We start from the raw sequence: 19,994 nt of genomic DNA on the forward strand, positions 1-19,994 counted from the left end.
TTCTGTAAAGGTTTGACCAATCACAGCAGAGCCAGCCAGCTAACCAATCAGAGCAGACTGGGCTCTGGTTTCAGACAGAGGGTGAAAAGAGGTGCTGCAGGCAGTATGACACAAATAAAGAGCTTTTTGAACATTAAACAATAGGGCCCCTTTAAGACCAGTGCCCACCACAGCAGCACTTATAGCCTTGACAAAGCAACAAGAGCATTTCAAGAATTGTATCACAAAATATAATTCAATATATGTTTAAAAGCATCTATTGCAGTTCAATGCTAGATCTGCTGCCATATTTTTTAAATTTATTTGCATTATTGGACTCATAACCTTGCTTTAACAGATCCTATGTGAAGAGCCACCCATCCCATAGAGCCTCTCCCTACAGTAAATATGCTATTCTCCATACGTGCTTGTGAATGAGCTCAGTTCCATGTCTTGTTGTGTATTTCTGATGCCGAGCAGATCCTCCGTGCTCTCTCTCCCACTGTCCAGCGCTGTGTGAGAGCTAATTGGCTCGCTTGCCTGCCGCGACGGTGATCATGCAAATGTGTGGTGCTTACCAATATCCTGGCCCATCAAAACATTACGACGGCCATTACCAAGAGCTGGGGCCGGCCTAACGAACATATGCTTCCCCCCACCCCCCCCCCCAAACAACCTCCCCCCCAATTCCTAAACTCTTATTTATGTGTTTAATTTAATGTGCATGGGAAGAATTTCCGAAATTAAATTTGGTTTTTCGTCGGTGCCTCCAGAGAGTGGCGGCGTTATAATAACATGGTAATTTTGTACACGTCTTTATGAGAAATGAGAAAATTAATTCTTTCTGACAAGCTGTAATTATTGGGCTTGGAACAGTTGCAGCTGAACAGTTTGGGCTGTGGTAGCCTGGCAGTGAGCTGAAAGAGAGAGGAGGGGGGGGGGGGGGGGGGGGGGCAAAGACAGAGAGACAGAAAGAGAGTTTGAACAGCCTGATTCATATTCTCTGTTCGAAAGAGGGAGAACAATTGGAGGTGAATGACAATAATGATTGACAAGTGGAGAGGAGGGGACAAGAGGTGGAGAAGGATACTGAGTTCATGGTAGGCGACAGGTGGAGAGGGGTGTTCGGAAGTTAAGGAGATGATAGTGGAGAAAGGGAAAGGACTGGACACTAGGCGAGAGAAGTGGGGCGAAGGAGATGAGATGTTGGAGAGGAGAAAGGTGAGAGCTGAGGAGAGGCGGCCAGAGAACATTGGTTATATACATGGCTCACAAAGCTTTAGGCAAGTTAGATTTAAGATTTTCTTCAATGTACTCGGAATTACATTTAAGACTAACATTAAAAAACTCATATTTTGCCACGTTTGAAGCACTTCCGGTACTTCCTATGTATGTCTGTGTCCTTTTTATGACTTTTGGAGATTTTGGAAATATGAATTAAGACTAAAGATCTGTGAGAACCCTGACAGGACAGAAGGGGTTGAGGAAACGAAAAGAGAGGTGATGGAAGGCAACAATGAAGTAGGAGGTCGAAGGACATGTGTGTGAGGGGAGATTCGAGGAGATCAGAGGAGAGATATGCATGTAAGAAAGAAGAGTTCTGTGAAACGAAGGATGGAGGATAGAAGGAAAAGCGGAACTCGAGTAAGGCGGGGAACAAGATGAGGAGGGTAGAGGACAAAGGGGGTAAGGAGACAAGGTTAGATCAGAGAAACAAGAGGAAACGAGAGGTGGCAGAAGGAGTAGTGAGGAGTCATGCCTGAGTGTGTCACATCAGGTAGGAATTCCTGTCTACTTGTCTAATGTCATCAGAGGAGGCTCCTCTACAGCTCCAGCAGCTCCGCGTGTGTCAAGGTTACAACACATTAATATTCACAGTTTACCCAGTCAGCCTGGGCACACACACACACACACACACACACACACACACACACACACACACACACACACACACACACACACACACACACACACACACACACACACACACACACACACACGGCGTCTTCTTCTTTTCCCCACCATGTGCTGAATATGGAATGATATTGATATTATGCGGCCATATTGTCATTTCTCTACAGTTATTCACTTAAGAGTAAAAGCACTCTTACAGTGTTGGGTGACTCATTTAATGACCCACTTTTGGAGTCAATATATGTGTGTGTTTGTGCGTGTGTGTGCATGCACAGCCAAGTGGCCATTTGTTCGCAGCCTTAAAAATAAGAGCCAGTGTTTCTTTTTGTGAGTGTGTGTGTATGTGTGTGTGTGTACAATGGGGCTTGGAGGTCATGATAATAAAAGATGGTTTCGTACTAAATATGAGTCACAATGTACAAGGTCATGTAATGTTTCAATGATATAATAAAAAATAATTGTTCCTCCCTTCAAATCTTGAGAAATTTTAATTGAGCTCTGCATGTGTGAAAGGTTATGTTTGTTTTAAAGCGACCATGTGACAGAGAGACTGTGAACGTGGTGTGTGTGTTTGTGTGTTCTTCCAGAAACCCTTCCTGTTTATTCGTTGAGCGTGTTCCATTTTGTCCTGTGCTGTTAAATGTTTCATCCTAGCAAAGGCATGATGGGACCCCCTGGGGAAGAGGCATCTGCCCGCCCGGCCACACGCTGAATTATACATGACAGCACAGGACAGTGTGTGTGACTATGTGTGTGTGTGTGTGAGGGAGAAAGAGAGAGAGCATTTGTAGGTGTCACTGAGTGAAGTGTCCACTTTGTTGCGTGACTCTATTTCAGATCTGCACTGAGCTGTCTTTAGTTGTATATTGTCTGGCATGCCCTCTCGGAGTGTGTGCAACTCTTATCAAGTGTATCAAGAAACTTCCTTTTTTTTTGGAACAGTAGACCAAGTTCAGGCCTTCGGTAACTCAAAACTATTTGTGCAAAAGTACTGCTCTCTATTTTGTTGTGGATTATTTGTATTGTCATGGCTGCGTCTTGTAGGAGAGGTTAACATTTATTTTCCTAGCCATACAAGATTTACCATATATGGCAAAGTTAACTCAGGCCAAAAGTGGTTGGCAAACAATTTAAAACGTCCATTTTGAAATTGAATATTTTCCCACGGATCATGACCAAATCAGTGATAGTCATATTTAGGACCAGAAAAGGACAAAATAGGATTTTATTGCAACAATAGGTTGATCGTGGTGAATGCACATTATTGGTATACGTGAATATCCTCACACATTACTTTAAAAAGTATTTAGTAGTAGTTTAAGTAGTTTCTTATTATTGGAGATAAGTGACACATTTGAATAAGGAAATTATTCCTAGATTCCTCGAGATGGAACATGATTTATGATTAAGGATGTTAACAAAAAAAAGGTGTGTTTTATTTGATAATGCATAAAAAAATGTCTTAGTTAAAAGTAAGCTAAATGTAGTTCTGAGCAGATGTTTATTGGGATAATACCATGAGTTACAATTACTTTGCGACATGAAACATTAATTTTATCCCTGTCCTTTGAAACTATCTATGCAAACAAAAGAACTAGTGTGGAAGTCGGTTGCTAGCTACCTTTCATTTTGGCTCCCCTACTTTAAATCTATTTATGTATTCAGAAATGTTTTGGAATATCATGACTGGTAAAAGTTGCCCCATGAGGACGAAACAGATTTTTCAACCACACTGAAAAACAAACAAACAAGAGAACCTTGTGTCTTCTGAAAGGTGAACTAATTTACCCTCTCAGTGTGTGTTTGTGTAATGTGTGTGTTCTGCACCTGAGGTCTTGCTACTGTAGCTAATGAAAGCCCCATCTCCTCATGCAAATAAGGCTGCTGTTAACCCCAATCAGAGAGGTCAATGAGTGCGCATCAATCCCACATCTCGCTGAGAGCTACGCAGGCAGCACACAATGCCTCCCACCCCTCCATAGGCCCACAGGTAATTACCGGGAGCCAGAAAGGGAGAGGGCCGGGGGAGTCAGGGTCTCAGTTAGGGGTGTGCAACCACCAATGCTTTTCTCATGTCATTTATGGGAAACAAGGGGTTGGTTTGCATGTCGGGTCAAGTGCAATTCTACCACACCCTCTCCTCTAAAACACATGCAGATACACACCCGCTCGCAGTGTGACAGGTAATTACAGCGTGAGAGTGGCTGCGCTGTGTGTAAGGTCGAGAGGTCAGGCCTGCTGTCTGCTCTCCGAGGGCCACAGAGCGTCACCTCTCTGACTACATCCACAGCTCCATTAGCACCGTCCTTCCTTCTTGCTACCTGTCATCCTTATGTTTGGTCTGTTTGCTGTTACATTGTACTTGTTGTTAGAACAGCACTGTGAAAAAGCTATAAAATGACAGCAGAAAAACCCGCAGCATTGATTGTTGCTCACGCTTAAAGCCAACCTACACATCGCTTTACATCAATAGTATCTGTCAAGTTGACTTCAAGTGTGAATTCTGTTCATACTGACAAAATGATTGTTTGCATGAAAGCTAAGCAAAGTTTTAATTGTCCTTTGAAGTAATGACTAAAACCTTAAAAAAAGAAGAGATTCATGCCATAGGAATTTCTCGGTGCCAAAAATGTTGATATCAAAAAGTGTCACTATGATTAGAAAACAGATTGTAAAACCCTATGTCCAAGCATTCTAATCAACTGGGCATTGTTTCAAACATACAAATGCAGCTCTACGCATTGTTTTGTGGCAGGGCTGATTTCAGTCTGCTTTTCGGTTAAAGAGAAGGGTGTCGTGTCAAAAGGCCCTTGAGGTGGATTCTCGCTGTGATATTCAGATATAAGAAACATCGATTTGGCTTGGTTGGAGGGAAAGGTTTTCCACCACCACCAACAATTGACACTAAATTACGAAATGCTTGATTGAATCATCCAATTTGTTTGGTTACTGAAAGGAAGATGTGGTTTTATGGCAACATACTGTGTACAGACAGAGGATAAGTCAAGGTTTTGTTAGTTTATTGCTTTGCAACGACTCCCTTGTGGCTTTTATGTAAAAGGTTGTGTTTCCAGTCAATTACCTTGGATATTAATGAATAACAGATAACCAATAGGGTGAGCCCTTTGACCTCTGCCCTGTGGTCTAGTCCAGACTTTCCTCTCATTAGCATGCATTCTCCACACTCTAAATATATTCTCACACATCTCTTTCCACTTAAATCCCGCCATGATATGTGTTTGAGTATCTGCATGTTCCTCTCTATACGCTTGTATGTGTGAGTGTGTTCGTGCAGGTTTGATTGTGTATCTCTTGTATGTGTATGCGATGAAATAAGATTGCCTTCCACTGAAGAGCACTTGACCAACAAAACAACATCAGAGCAGTCTTTATTTTCTATGGGGCAATAATGGTCACCTTAACATCATCACGCGCTCAACCCTGTGGGCAATTGACGTCCTTCTGCTCAAATTTGATTGGAAGACAACAATTCTTCTGTGGTATGAATAACAATGCCAATCCCTGTTCCCCCCTTGTCTCGCAGTAAGCCGGTTAAAGGCCTCCAGTAGACTCTGCATTCGATCAATTTTGAACGATTAGGTTTGCCAAGCCAAATTAGGTTCTTGGATCATCAGTAGCCCGGAGGTGCTTTTGCCCTCTTCACTCATTAACTTGAGCATCGGCATTCGAAGATTTTTGTCTCTGTGTGAAACGGTGAATTCCACGGATCTATTCATTGGCAGAAAAGGGAACATATTTTACCGTTCATGGTTCTTTTCTTCTTTAGAAGCAGTCCATATGATATGTGACTTAGTGAATGAGACATCTGTGTACACTTTCAAAGGACAGAGCCGGCTGTATATTAGAATGAAGCTGTCTTTCATAATAGCTGGTCTGAATTGGAATCAAACCTTATACCTACACTAGTTTTGCTAACTATCTTTGGATACTTTTTCCCTCAAAGCTACTTATGAGGTAATCCTGGCCAAGGAAAGGTTGAGGAAAGGAGCCGAGACACAAAACAGAAAGTATTAAAAACATAAATTACTTTTAGAATTGGAAAAAGTTCATGTGTTTCATTTGCCAGCTAAAAGATGCAGCTTTTGTGCATATTATTGAGCAGTCCTTTGACTTAAAAACTCGTTATGTTACCCAGTGATTTAAAACACTACACAAAGTAACATCTCATTCACAGACAAACGTAGAGAGTAATCAAATCAAAGACCACCAAAAGTGTGATAACTTTCCAGAGTGGCAAGATCCTGAGTATAAAATGTTGGGCTAACTGTTGTTTGATTAGCCTTCAACTGTTTTAATCTGTTCCTAGACCCTTTGTCACTGGCACGTTAAGGGCCATGTGCCGTTTTCAAACACAGCTATTTCTCGACCACAAAGCCCACCAATACAGATATTGCACCCACACAATATAAGACGATAGAGGGGCCATTTCCTGAACATACTACTTCCTGTCGAACTATAAATTGTCCCTCCAAAACAAAAGCGGGAGGGAGGAGCACGTGTTGGGCGCTAAACAGAGAAGATGAGAAGGTGCCCATTGAGGAGAGCGCCAGACAGTGAGAGCTCCTCTCCTCCGAAACGGGCCCCAGAGCAGCCTGGGTGAGCCGGGGTTTCATTATCCCCTATCCCTCTGTGATGAGGGAGAAGAAAGGCGGACGTGAGAGAAAGAAAAAGAAAGAACAGAGCAGAGGAGGGAAAGAAGAAAAGAAAGAGGCGTTTGATAGAGCTGTGTGGAGACCGTGTGTGAATGAGCCAGTGAAGGGCAGCCATTGTCTTGCTGCGACCTCAATTTGGTACTGTACGCTCCTCTTTTTACTGCACTGTCTCGAGCCACAATGCCTCCTTTCTCCTCTGCTCTACTCCCTCTCTCTCTTAAAGAAATAGGGGGATTAGGGCCCACTGAGGGGAACTGCGTGTCCAGATTGCCAACCATCATGACTATTTGCAATTTGACGACAAGGGGGCGAGATATTCTAGGCAACATTTGTCCATTGTTTGTTTGCGCTTCTCACTTTTCCAGCTTCTTTCTTCATTAACTTGGTCGATTATTGTTCTCCCTGGTCAGCGAAGCAGATATAGAAAATGTGGAATGTGTGATAATGGAACAGGAATGCATGTATTTTTGGACTGTCTTAAGGAGGGAGGTGCGGGAGCTAAAGAAAGAGAGAGTGAAAAACCCAGTCACAGGGACACAGACAGAGAGCGCAGCTGTACTTCCTGTTTACCCAGGCCTTGTTTGAGACAGTGGGAAGGAACAGGGGCTGCATTCATCTCTTCATTTCTACCTCCGCTGACCCCCTCCCTCCTTTTCCTTCAATTCTTTATTTTCTCTCTTTCCTCCCAGCTCTCTCTTTCTTCCCCCCTTGTCTCTTGCTGATAAAGTGTAGTGAACTCGTCAGGATGAGCTAGATTAAGCACTGCGTTGCGCTATTGGGTAGACATTGGTTTAGTACCGGGAATAATTTGAAACTTATTATGAAATGTTCTGACTGGCAGCTGAATTTGATAGATAGGGAGCACAGATGTGACGGGGGAAGAGATACATAGACAAAGAAGAACCAGAGAGAGGATGAAGGGCAATGATAGTATGAGGAACTTCCCAAGCAGCCAGTTACTTATCTTCCTCCCACCACAGTTCAGTTATCAGGAAGTTAAATCCTGTTCGTTTTTTACTGCACTGCTTGGTTGAACAATTCAAAAGTTTGGGTTTGCTTTGATGCTGAATAAACTAACTGTAACAGTACACCACACAGACCTCACTGAGAGACAGAGGGAAAGATAGCAAATCGTAGTTGTTTGTTCCACCCACCCGAGCGAAGCCCTCTCTGACCTTTCTGTGCAGTCCGACATCAGACCCAGACACCGCGAAAGAAGATGCACTAGATTAAAAGGATTGTTTCTCTTGCTCCTATAGTCTCTATCGTTCAGAGGGATGGCAACAGTCAATTCATCACATGTGCATTTATGCACAAACACCCTCACCCACACACGGACGCAAACAGGCCTGCTTATAATACATGCACAGATACGGTGTCAAAATATCGGCCTGACACGGCGGGACCCCTTTCATCTGCATGTGCCGTTTGTTGCATTGACAGTCCATCTGCTGCAGTCAATCATTAGGACACTTTATAAAACTGGCAGAACGTCATTGAAAGAAAGAATAAATATAGGAAACAGACCCCCGGTGAAAAAATATGACAACTCTACCAATTTCTCAAAACTTAGTATCTTGTCTGTTGGCATTTCTTTTTAATGAGAATGGTAAATAACTCCTTACGGTTTTATTTGTTTATGTTGCTACTTTGAGGCTCTGTCTACATGCTGGGCTTTGATATAATTGTTATGTATTCATCACAAATGAAAAAAGCTGTCCTCACATATATGAAAGTAACCTTAGCTCAACTATGAAGTACGGTGCAGATCCTTGCAGAAGTGAAGGCAGCTAGGCGGCATTGTAACTATATTTAGCTCCCCTGCCTACTTTTGGCTTTGTCTCATTCAGAAGTTGTCTCATAGGTTGGGTTTTGAAAGGTCAGCAGAGGCTCAGGTCGAAGTGGAAATAATTGTAACTTGGAGCACAGCCTTCAGTGGCAATTTCGTACTTTCCCCAAAACAATGGCACAGCCAACGCAAAGCGTTGTTGTTTCGTTTTTTTAGACCTTGCAAACAACATGGTTGCTTTAGAATGCTACTTTTTTATTCCAACTCTTTGAGAACAGGAGTGTGTTGTGCTTAGCGAAGACCCCGCCCTTGAACTCTCGTATCGTCTGTATCTCTGTAAAGCGTCCTCCCTGTTGAAGTGTCCTTGAGCAAGACACTGAGTCCCTGTCAGCTTCAATAGTGCTGCTCTTCAGCTGACCCTGTGTTCTGACCTCTCTACTGTATGCTTTCGGAGCAAAAAGCCGAGGCTACATCCATCGCCTTTTTTCTCGTGGTATTGATCACCCAAAGGAGGATTTTTTAGTCTGCTAGCCGCTCTCCGCTGGGAGGTCAGTGTACAGGGTCAGCTTTGGAACAGTGCCTCTGGAAATGGTATGGGTTCATTGGTTTGCTCAAGGACGCTCCATCCACCAAAGAGAAAAGAATCAAACCTGTGTCCTTTGAAAACCCACTTGTATATTAGACAAGACGGGAACCTTCCTGTAACAGTTTGGTTGTTATTATGGCACAATGGGGCAGTTAAAGGTAATTTCTCAGAACTGCATGAAAACTTTGTTGTCCAACTACTATTAACAAGTCCTAAACCTTCTGGGGAAATGTAAATGGGTTTGATTTTTCTTAAAACTTAATATCATATCCAAAACTCCACTTCGTCCAAGTTGAGAAAAAAGCAACTTTCTTTTTCTAACTTGTCTCGAATATTTTTAAATAGTTACTTTTAAGATGTTTTTTTGGGCTTTAATGTCACAGGGACATTCTAAATTAAGAGTCTGAAAATCAGTGGCAAAAGGAAAACAAGTCATATGCTTTTGGCTACATCGCTGTCAAATGCTGTTAATTAAAACATAAATCATCCTTATATAAGTATTCCTTTAATAAAAATAAATAAATAAAATGAGTCCATTCCCAAATGCACCTTCGGACTTTCAATTCCAAATAATTTAAATGTAAATACCGTCCTTCATTGTATCCTTTGTTAAGCATGGCCTTCATTTGGCTAAAAACCATACTCTCTTGCTTATCCCCCATGTAATGAAGATTGAAGATTAAACAACAGGAAGGAGCCATTATTTTTGTCAGGGAATGTAAGTACCATCAATCTCACTTAATCACCTTCCTAATATCTCCTCAGACGCCAGCAGAAAGCTGTTTCGCAGCTCAAGGTTAACATGCTTTGTTCTGTAGAAGCAAAGGCAGAAACGGATGAACATAGAAAATTGACCAATGGGATTCACTGGTGTGCTTTGGATCTGTCCGTGGAGTGGACACAGAGTTTTGAAAACCGTGTTGTGTTGGTTTGAGGGCAGGGCTAGGAGCTCGATGTAGAAAAGAAACGACGGCTATTGTTTGGTCTGTAATTATCTCTGTCTGCTTATTCGCCCTCTCATTTCCTGTGGAGACATAGTCGGGGACTGAGGGGAGGATTGCATGTGGTTTTGCTGCTGTAGCCTTGTAACAGGTGGTACAATCTGTCCTTGAATACCAACAAAAGCAGCTCTGCTTCTGTGTGTTTTAATGTACGAATTGATGAATTATGGCAAACAGTGACTTGGTATGTGTCACATGGGTAAACTAGACGAGCACTTGCAAAGATAATTTGCATAAATGAAAAATAATGCATGTGTCCACCTTGTGATTTAGATCAGCTCCAAAATGTAATCTGTTCTTTCTTGGCCCCTGTTGCACCAAGTTTCATGAAAGTCCAATGGTTTACCCAAAAACATAACCTTCTTGGCAGTTAATACATGCTGTTAATTACATATACAGTGTGCAAGTATTAGAGTATTCATTACATGGCACTAGTAGTTGACGCAGAGTGTGGAGGAGCAACTGGCACAAAGGAGGAACTTCAATCTTCTGAGCTTCTGCATTTACAGTTTGACACCAGTTTGTAAAAGTTTCCTTTGTTTCTTGACTGGAACAAATTAAACTGGCTTAAGATAGAATAATGAGCTGTTGTTGAGAACTGCAACTAACAATTGTGTTTTATTGCCAATTAATCTGATGAATGTTAATTGGAATAATTTGATTGATGTAATTGAATCTATCAAACATTCTATTTAATCTATTTATTTGAAAGATCTATTAAAAATAAATGCAGTTTCCTAGAGCCCAAGACAGTAAAAAACATAAAGATATTCAGTTTAAATTAATGTAAAACAAAGAAAAGCAGCAAAATAAAATTATTTTTATTTATCTTCTTAAAATAATGACCGGATAAGTTGGTTTAAGTTTCGACGCAAGCCACTGCTTTTGCAATGATGTGGTCATACCTAAGTATTGATGTATGGATGTAAAGTCAGGGTATCACCAAAAGACTACTATTCATCTCAAAGCTGAATCGAATGTTTTTACTTTTAGATGTGACAAGTGAAATCTACTACCATTGCTGGACAGTCAGGGTCTCACCAATATCATATCTTAGAGGGTCAGTCTCATAGAAGGCAGTTGAAAGGCATCTGTAGAACTGATACAAATATGTGCGTGAGGAGGCAGGAGTCATTCAGACACATGATAATCAACGTTGTATACTGTACCTGGAGTAACTAAAACCTATGACTCTCCCACACATCAACCACTTCCCCTCTGCAGAGGGAGCTGGTGTAACCACGGAAACCATCCACAAAGCCACAAAAAAGAATCGAGTGAAAACGGATGGGGATCGAACTCTCCAACTGACTGCCATTGATTTACTGCTTGAGAGAGAGAAAAAGACGGTGAGGTGGATGTGGACAAAGGTTACATTGAGCGTTCTTTGCATCTCCACCCTGACCAAACTCAGTATTTACAGACTCTCCTGCTCTCTCACAGATACACAGTTAAGCTGCATTCAGGCTGTAAAACGACTCTGATATGACCTGGCCGCTGTGTTTCTAAGGAGAGAGCGCTCAAAGCTCTAATTGTTTAAACTATGGGTTAGTTTGGCGGACCTTTCGACGCACAACCAATCGGATGACAGCATGTCTAACCTGTTCAGCCCCATAGCCCCCGCCCGCAGGGGCTACAGGCTTTTTTTTCATGAAACTGTGTCTCAGGGCTTCTTAACATTTAACAATCTATTAATGTGTCATACACACTTAACGGGAAGAAACTCAGCTAACTGACAAAATGGTTTTCAACGAAACAAAACACAACTCTAACGCCGAGCGTGTGAATTAGCACTAAGCGAAAGAGTGCTAACGCACTTAGCACATAACTCACGGTATAAATATTTTATACTTCATCGGATCTGCACAAACAATATATCATATGAAAGCTGAGATTCCACAGATTCCAATGGTTTAAGTATCATCACTGTGCGACCAAAACTGCAGCTAAGAAAACCAGACAACACACAACTTAGCTTTACGGGGCCAAAACGCCAAATACGTCTTACCTTTGCTGTTTTCTAATCAAAGTTGTGTTCAATGGCATTAAAACGCATATACACGCTGCTGAAGGTTAATCCAATGTCTCTGTGTCACTTTGAAATGATTACTGATAATTCATCATAACATTTTTTTCAATAAACTGAGTTTTCATGAGTTTGTATGAGAGCTGTAACCCAGCTCCCGGTTTTGGGCATGCTGGCAGCGCATCACTCTCTTCACCAATGGTAATGTGTAGATGGATTTGGGAACTTCTCCTCGATTCTATTGGCTCTAACAGTTCAAAAGTGGTGTCAATCACCAAAATCGACCGATGGGTTCCAGAGATATGGCAAATCCACCCAAATGACCCCAGAAGGAGGTTTTTTTTTCTAAATCTCTCTAAAAAGGTCAAATTTAACTTGTTTTGCATCAATCTTATTACAGGGTACTTATTATATTCTATGGTTTGAATTCCTAAAGCTTTTCGTCTACTATCCCATCTTTCAAGGGTGGTTTTCACTATAAGTTATGTTTTTTTTTTTGGACGGAAACTATAATTTACTTTTTTTTTTACTATGTTCAATCTGAATTTACTTTAAAATAAAAACATCTATATTGATTCTGACTTTTTTACATCCAACCCACAGGTTTATCATTGCTTTGAGAAAAAATATTATTAATTTACCCCTTTTAGAAGTCAAGATATATATCATTTCAGTGTTTCCCACAGAATTTGATTCTATTTGTGGGGGCACCTCACCCCCCCACCAAAAAATAAAAAAATGGAAATGGAAAACACTGCATTGGTTCTGGGAATGTCATTTTCGAACCTGAGACCTGATCACCAGGCTTGGGGCTTAACAGGCTAAGCAACACAAGCTAGCAGGGCAGATAACCATAGAAACAAAACTTAACCTGCCAGGCATGTATCTGCTAAATCTGTATTGTGCAAAAACAAAAATTCCAGGTCAAATTATCTATCATATTTTGGTGAACAGTCCAATCAAGGTCCCATGATTAGGCTTAATCAAATCAGTTGGATTTCCCAGCAGTGAATAACTTTATTTGGTTGAGCTTAGTGTTTATTTTCTTTTGCATTATCTAGATACATGATATTATATTCCGTATTTTGCACGCTACTGATTTTGTGTCACGATATCCAAGGGTAAATATGTCAATTAGATTCTGTCCTTCTTGGAGTTTTGCTTTTTACAGAAGTTACTCAAACATTAACAAGACTATTAAGGGATATAAAAATGAAATCCATGACCCCGTGTCTTTTTAAGTCGTGCCAGTGATACATGACACAGACAAGAATACTTAAAGATTGAAAACCCTGGAGCTAGAAAAAGTACAGATTTGTAATTTGTAGGTAAGCAAACAGTGCATGGTTACATTATTTCACATTGTCATCATATCAGCTGTGATTTCCACAAATTCCAGCGCAAATTATTGTCATATTTTGGTGAAAAGGCCAATGATGGTCCCATGATTAGGCTAAATCAAATCAGTTGGACTTCCTCCTCGTATTGTGGGACTTTTTTGGTATCATTCTGTGTCTAGTAACTTTTAATTTCTTTCGATAAATCCTTTGTGTCAAAGTGTTTTCTATCCAGGCTTGCATTTTTTGTTGTATATTTTGAAACTACGGATTACAGCAAATGTTACTCTATAATATATTTCTGGATTAAATCTCAATAACATTCTGTTCTTTTTGTAGTGTTGCTCTTTACAGTGGGTTACCCCACCTACAAGTATATTAAAAAATTAATTATGTAAAATCTTAAAAGGCCCCTTGACTTGACAATTTCCTTTCAATGCATGTCACTGGTACCGGACAGAAGACCGTGTCTAATACATTACTATGTGTGTGGTTATGTCTTTGTGCTAAAACTGAAAGCCTCAAATAACCCTCATTCTTGTTTATGCAATTGCGTATGCAATACTAATTATACACATCTGACTGATAACACGTGATTATGAGATGAATTGGCATCACATTTCCCCAATAAAGCCTTTTATTAACACAGCTGGCTTTTCTTTTCCTGTTTATTAGGTTTGTATATTTGTCAGTCTTCTGTGTCTTCTGGGTTGAACAGTTGCAAGAATAATAATGGATGGTACTGTCACAGGAACCCATCTGATTTGGCGCTCATTTGTCCACATTGTAACACACACACTAGACATCACGCACAGACATGGACACACATGCCCGAGGACACGGTTGCAGGCTCTCATCATTTTTGCCCTCCCCCCTGTGTAGCTTTAAGTGTGTTGGAAATCTTGTGTTGGGCCATCAAAGCAGCACCGTTAATGGCTTTACGGCTTGTTAGTTAGTTTTAGCCCGCTCAGGAGGAGGCTGTGTGTGTGTGTGTGTGTGTGTGTGTGTGTGTGTGTGTGTGTGTGTGTGTGTGTGTGTGTGTGTGTGTGTGTGTGTGTGTGTGTGTGTGTGTGTGTGTGTGTGTGTGTGTGTGTGTGTGTGTGTGTGTGTGTGTGTGTGTGTGTGTGTGTGTGTGTGTGTGTGTGTGTGTGTGTGTGTCGCTGAGGGGAGGTGTTGTTTGGGCTAAAAGAATAAAGAGGACAGTGCTCAGGATTGTGCCAGTGGGAATTTGCATGCATACAAATGCTCCCAAACACACATTTTTGGACACACACACACACACGCACACACGTTGACTGCAAAGTGCAGATTGACTCATATACACAAAAACATGCAAGTACTGAAGCAGCATGTCGATAGTCATCTCTTTTTCTGCCTCTCTCTGGGAGTCCGGTGAGGCCTGGCCTAATTGAGCTGGCCTCAGGAAGCCCATCATTAGCCCTGCTGCTCCGGTCACACATGGCCACCAGATGTGAGTGCAGCCACAATGGAGCGCAGAGTGCCACTCTTTCTCTCTGTCTTCCTCTCTTCCTCTTCCTCTCCATCTCCCTCCCTCACTCTGTCTCTCTGTCACTGTCCGGCCTAATAAACTGGCTTTTGTTTCCCCGCTGCCTTTGTTCGCTAAGCCTACCGCTGCCTGCCGTAAGAGAAGTCATCGGGCCCTGAATGGGATGCTTTGTACCAACAATAGACAGAAATAGGAGAGAGGGAGACAGCATATTGAGGGAGGGAGGAAAAGAGAGATGGAGAGAAAGGGGGTGGAGGAAGGGTGCCCAGTGAGGATTTCAATACACCCTCTGGAATTTTTATGGCTTGTTTTTGCAGTTTCAGAATTCACTGTCGTGGGGCCATGAAATATATATTGCACCTTTCTCACCTCCTTGTCCCTGTCTGTCCACAGTTAGGAGCTGCCCATGACTGGATGGCTGATCAAGGAGTGTGTTATTGCATTACTATTCTTGTGAGACCACAAAGTTAGTTTATACTCAGGGCTCAGCTCAGGTTAAAAGTAAAGGTTACATTTATAAGAACCTAGCTGGGAGGTTTTTCAGGGATTTTCAATTCAGCCAATGATGCTGTGCGATAACCATTAATGTCCATTGGCTCCTTCTGTGTTGTGTTCTGGTTTTGTTCTGGCTTAGTCACGGCTCTGTGGCAGTTCCAGCGTCCACTGGAAAGTTTCACAAGGACACCATTTCTAATATAGTTTACAATAATTTCTCAGTCTTGTTTTGTGTTTTACACGCATATTGAAGACATGTTTGCAGCTCATTTAGATCTGACAACCAATGCTCTTACAACCTTTTGTCACCTACTACTCTCTCAGTGATCTCATCTTAAGTGTTAATACAGCCAATTACACACTATAGCTGTTGTTGTCAGTAAGCTATATATGCTTGTAGTACATTTGTATAATACTTTATTCTGAATATGGGTTAGGGAATAAACTGTTAGGTTTTAAAAACTGATGTGTGCTAATGACCAGTGAAGCACTTTTCCACTGTGTTTTTCAACTCTAAAAATGCCTTTATCTCTGAGCCACTCAGGGGTGGAAGTGGTGTGTGTGTGTGTGTGCATGCAAGTGTGTGTGTGTGCATGCGAGTGTGTGTGTGTGCATGCAAGTGTGTGTGTGTGCATGCGAGTGTGTGGGTTAAATTGTGGACTCATGGCAATGCATGATACATTTCGACGGCTGCCCTCATTTGAGACAAATGTAATTATCTCGCGTGGCTGAGTTTTTTCTTATTATTGAAAAGTTAAGTCGCTAATCTGTGAAGTTGTTTCTCAGATGAATTAATTCAATTATCTGGCAGCGTGAGTAGATATCAAGTTTTGACGTGTATGTGCCTATTCCTGTGTGTGCGCAGTTGTATAATATGCATATGTGTGTGCATGTGTTTTTATATTAATTTGTATTAATGCAGCAGTGTTTCTGACATGCCGTACTGTATGGGCATGTGCATGGTTTTGTGTATTATTGTGTGTATGCCTGTGTGTGAATATGTGTGAGAATGGAAGCCATGTTTTTCAACTCCCACTGGATCAAGGCCTTTTATAATCCACTGAGCCGACATAATTCCACCTCACTTACAATGGATTTGTCTCTGCTTTGTCTCTTCATTATTGTTCTCATTCACATGATAAGCTGCTTCATGATTCCATTAGCATTCTCTCTTAGCCACAATGCAATAGGCACCAGCATTTCAACTTCAGCGCTGCAGAATTACAACTTTTTATTCAGTTAATCTTGTCTCGACTGGCTGAAGGACAGTGGTGAAAAAGACAATGGTTGTACTTATAAAGAGACAATAGACAATCTCTCACTGTTTTCATACTGCTGTCATTCCTAATTAACTCGAACAAATGACCTAGAACATCTGGGAATGTAGTCTGTGACAGAGATCATATCATGTTGTGGGAGCCGAACACGAGAAGAAATAGGTTTCAGATTTTCGCTAGCCAAAGATTTTACCACATGCAGGAAGTGGCAAACTAAAACAATGATAGCAATAGATTAACACAATTAATCTTGGGTCCCCTGTGGTCAGTCCGCCCAGACTTTCACATAAAAATGTCTGGGTGTGCAGACGCCCAATGTAGTAAAAACAGAACTATACATATGTCCACTGTTTGTGTGTATTAGCATACTTATAAGGCCCTCAACAGAGACTACAGTGACCAATACTAGTCAGCTGTTGACTCCCATCATAAAAAAGACATGCTTCTCTTTTTATCTACTTTTCCTATACATTATATGTATTTGAGATTGTCTGGACATTTCAAACAGTTTTTTTATTCATTCATTTGAAGAATGACGATCCCTCCAATCATCTTGCCATGATCTGATATTTACAATAGGATCTATCCACTCTGACCAAATGTGTGCATCGACTGTAAATATCTTTATTTCTATCTCTCTGTCCGTCTTTGTTGTCTCTTCCCCTCTGTCTCTCTTTCTCTGTCAGACACGCTAATGCTATCGACCCTTATTGGAAACAGGACAGAACCATCTCCAGATAAGAAGACAATGCTTGCAGCGGCCAATAGATTTCTTCCTGGTGCTCTGAGAGGTGTGTTGCAGGCTGTATTGGAGTTCACGGGGTTCTCACAATCTGTTGTCTTACTCTATTGACAGTCTCCTCTGCCTAACAGTCTGCTTGCATCAAAGAGGATGGGATATTGTAGTGTATGATCTCCATGTCTGGATGTGAAGGATAGGTGTGTGGGTTTCTTTTCATTTGTTCGTGTTTGCGTCAAAGGTTGTGTCACTTTATTTATCTAATGTCAGGATCCAGACAATGCCAATCGCATGTCAAGGTTGGCAAGATGGTTGCCTAGACACCGGTAAACAATCTCTCAGATCTGTGCTCTCCTTCTTTCTCCTCTGAAAGAGAAAGGAGGCTTTTGGAGACTGAAGAGCAGAGAGGCTTTTTTTTCTGTTCCACAGTAGAGTGGGGGGTATTGATCGAGAATCGAACCCATGTCGCTCTGTACAGAGGACTAATGCACTCACAATCCCAACTAGAAAGAGATGGAAGGCGAGGGAGTACAAAAAAAAGGATGACAAGCAACATTGTACCACGGTGGGGAAAAAAACTAGAGCGAATGAGACAAAGTAAAAAGACATGAGAGTGGAGGAGGAAACGTGTTACTAAGGAGCAAATCAATTAGGTCTTAACACTCTACCACCACACCATGCGTGTGAAGGCGAGGCAATACAATGTATTTCTAAGGCACTATTCAGACACAAGGCTATTTGAACTGCTTTACAGTGAAATAGATATATATTCAAAATACTAAACAGCATCGTATAGACAATAAAAAGAAAAGGCACACATGGTTAATAGGGCTCTATTATGTTTTTTGGGGTTTTTCGCTTTCATGTAGTGTCCCTCCAGAGGGAGTTTGAATCAGTCGACAGTTTCAGGTACTCATGTTTTGGGACGGCTATGGCTCAGGGGTAAATCTACCAAACGGAGGTTCATATGTTTTGTTTGATGAAGTGTTCTTGTGCAAGATAACTGAAGTGGAGAGTTAGTGGATGAATATGTTGGCTCAATGACATTTAATGTAATATTCGGGATGCTTGTTCCACAGGTGGGGAGCACTAAACTAAACATGACCTGGCTTTTCATTTAGTTTTCTAGTTTTTATCCTGGAAACACTCACTAACACTGTCCCAGATGACATGAGGGGTCTGGATGCTGCTGGATGTGAAGCAGCATAGGCACATTTAAACACCTGCTTATGCAAAAAAAGTTGTCAAATACTCACTCATTAAAAAACACATAGGTGGTTGCATGCACACATACACACATACCCTACCAGCTCAGCCTAGACCTGTCATGCAGGAGGGAGAGTAGTTAAGTGAAACGTGTTGAGCCCTCTCAGGTAATTACATCTCCATGCTAATGTCTAATTAGACAGCTCCGAGGGGACTCATCTGCACCGCATTAATTAATGCAGTCAATACAGAACTTACATGCACACACTCACACACAACGACAAATACACAGCAGCACACATCCCACTCCCATCGACCCACATTACACAGCAGGTGGGCCATGTATGTGTTTTTGTGAGAGAGAAATCGATCAGGGCTTTACACTACGACTGTGTGTGTGTGTGTGTGTGTGTGTGTGTGTGTGTGTGTGTGTGTGTGTGTGTGTGTGTGTGTGTGTGTGTGTGTGTGTGTGTGTGTGTGTGTGTGTGTGTGTGTGTGTGTGTGTGTGTGTGTGTGTGTGTGTGTGTGTGTGTGTGTGTAGTCAGGGATCTTACATGGATTTTGACAAGGAAAGGATCTCATACACAGGTAAACAACTTGAATATGGATGATTAGTTTCCTAATGCTTTCTGTCAGGGCTGTTTTGTGTCAATATTTGAGGATAAATGATGTGAATACAAGTGGGTGAAGACATCAAAATGAATGGAAAGGAATATGACAGCTAAGCATTTACTGTAAATTGTTGAATGCTCTCTCATGGTGGTATGTAGTGGGTCCTAGTGGAAATGACTGTTCTGCTACACATTGAGTGTGTGGGAGAGAAACATCCTCTGGCACACAACAGGCCCCCTAATGTTTAGTTTTTCTCTTTTGCATTTTATTTGGGAGACTTGTTCCTGGCATTTTATTTACTTTCTTATGGGTTCTTCTGTTCAACTGAAACAAACTGAAACAATCGGAGAAAGTGGTTAAATCACTCTTTGGCATACATTTGTTTACCCACAGTCTCCAGATGGGCAGGTTATTTGAGCTACTATGCTGGTAACAGTAAAAAAAAAAAAAAATGAGATTTACATTTATTTACAACTAATTTGAAACATTTTTTAAACTTACCAGCCCCCGTGTAATTCCATGCAACCAATGCAAAAAGACTCAGCTGCACCGACACAAAATGTATTTTACCCTGCTAAGCCAAGACTCCCCCTGTGTGATGATGCCATTTGGAACTGGGGTAACTCGATTGGCACGAAGATTAATTATGACCCTAATTTCACCCCATGTATCCCAGGAAGCTGTTAAGATCTCCTGACGGCACCCTGCGTTCTGTGTTTACAAGTGTCTGTACAGCATGTGTATGTGAGGTAATCTGCTGACCCCGGGGTTGTACAGTAGTCTTGAGAGGTAACTGCACTAATTCACTGTCCTACTGTGAACGTCTGCTGTAATTAAGGCCAAACTGTCAGAC

At 41.5% G+C, this 19,994-nt stretch overlaps 1 long non-coding RNA gene across 2 annotated transcripts in view; it reads left to right on the plus strand.

The window, feature by feature from the left end:
• The window catches only part of LOC307022589, a 100,636-nt gene that overhangs the window by 75,803 nt on the left and 4,839 nt on the right, over nt 1–19,994 (plus strand). Inside the window, exon 5 of one of the 2 annotated variants that reach the window (XR_013803445.1) lies at nt 11,167–11,282. The exons of the other annotated variant lie outside the window; for it this stretch is intronic. This is a non-coding gene — a long non-coding RNA (uncharacterized lncRNA). Of the gene's footprint in view, nt 1–11,166; nt 11,283–19,994 lie in introns of those variants that run through there. 2 annotated transcript variants of the gene reach the window in all.

Source organism: Notothenia rossii (assembly GCF_949606895.1).
Source record: "Notothenia rossii genome assembly, chromosome: 10".
NCBI lineage: Eukaryota > Metazoa > Chordata > Actinopteri > Perciformes > Nototheniidae > Notothenia > Notothenia rossii.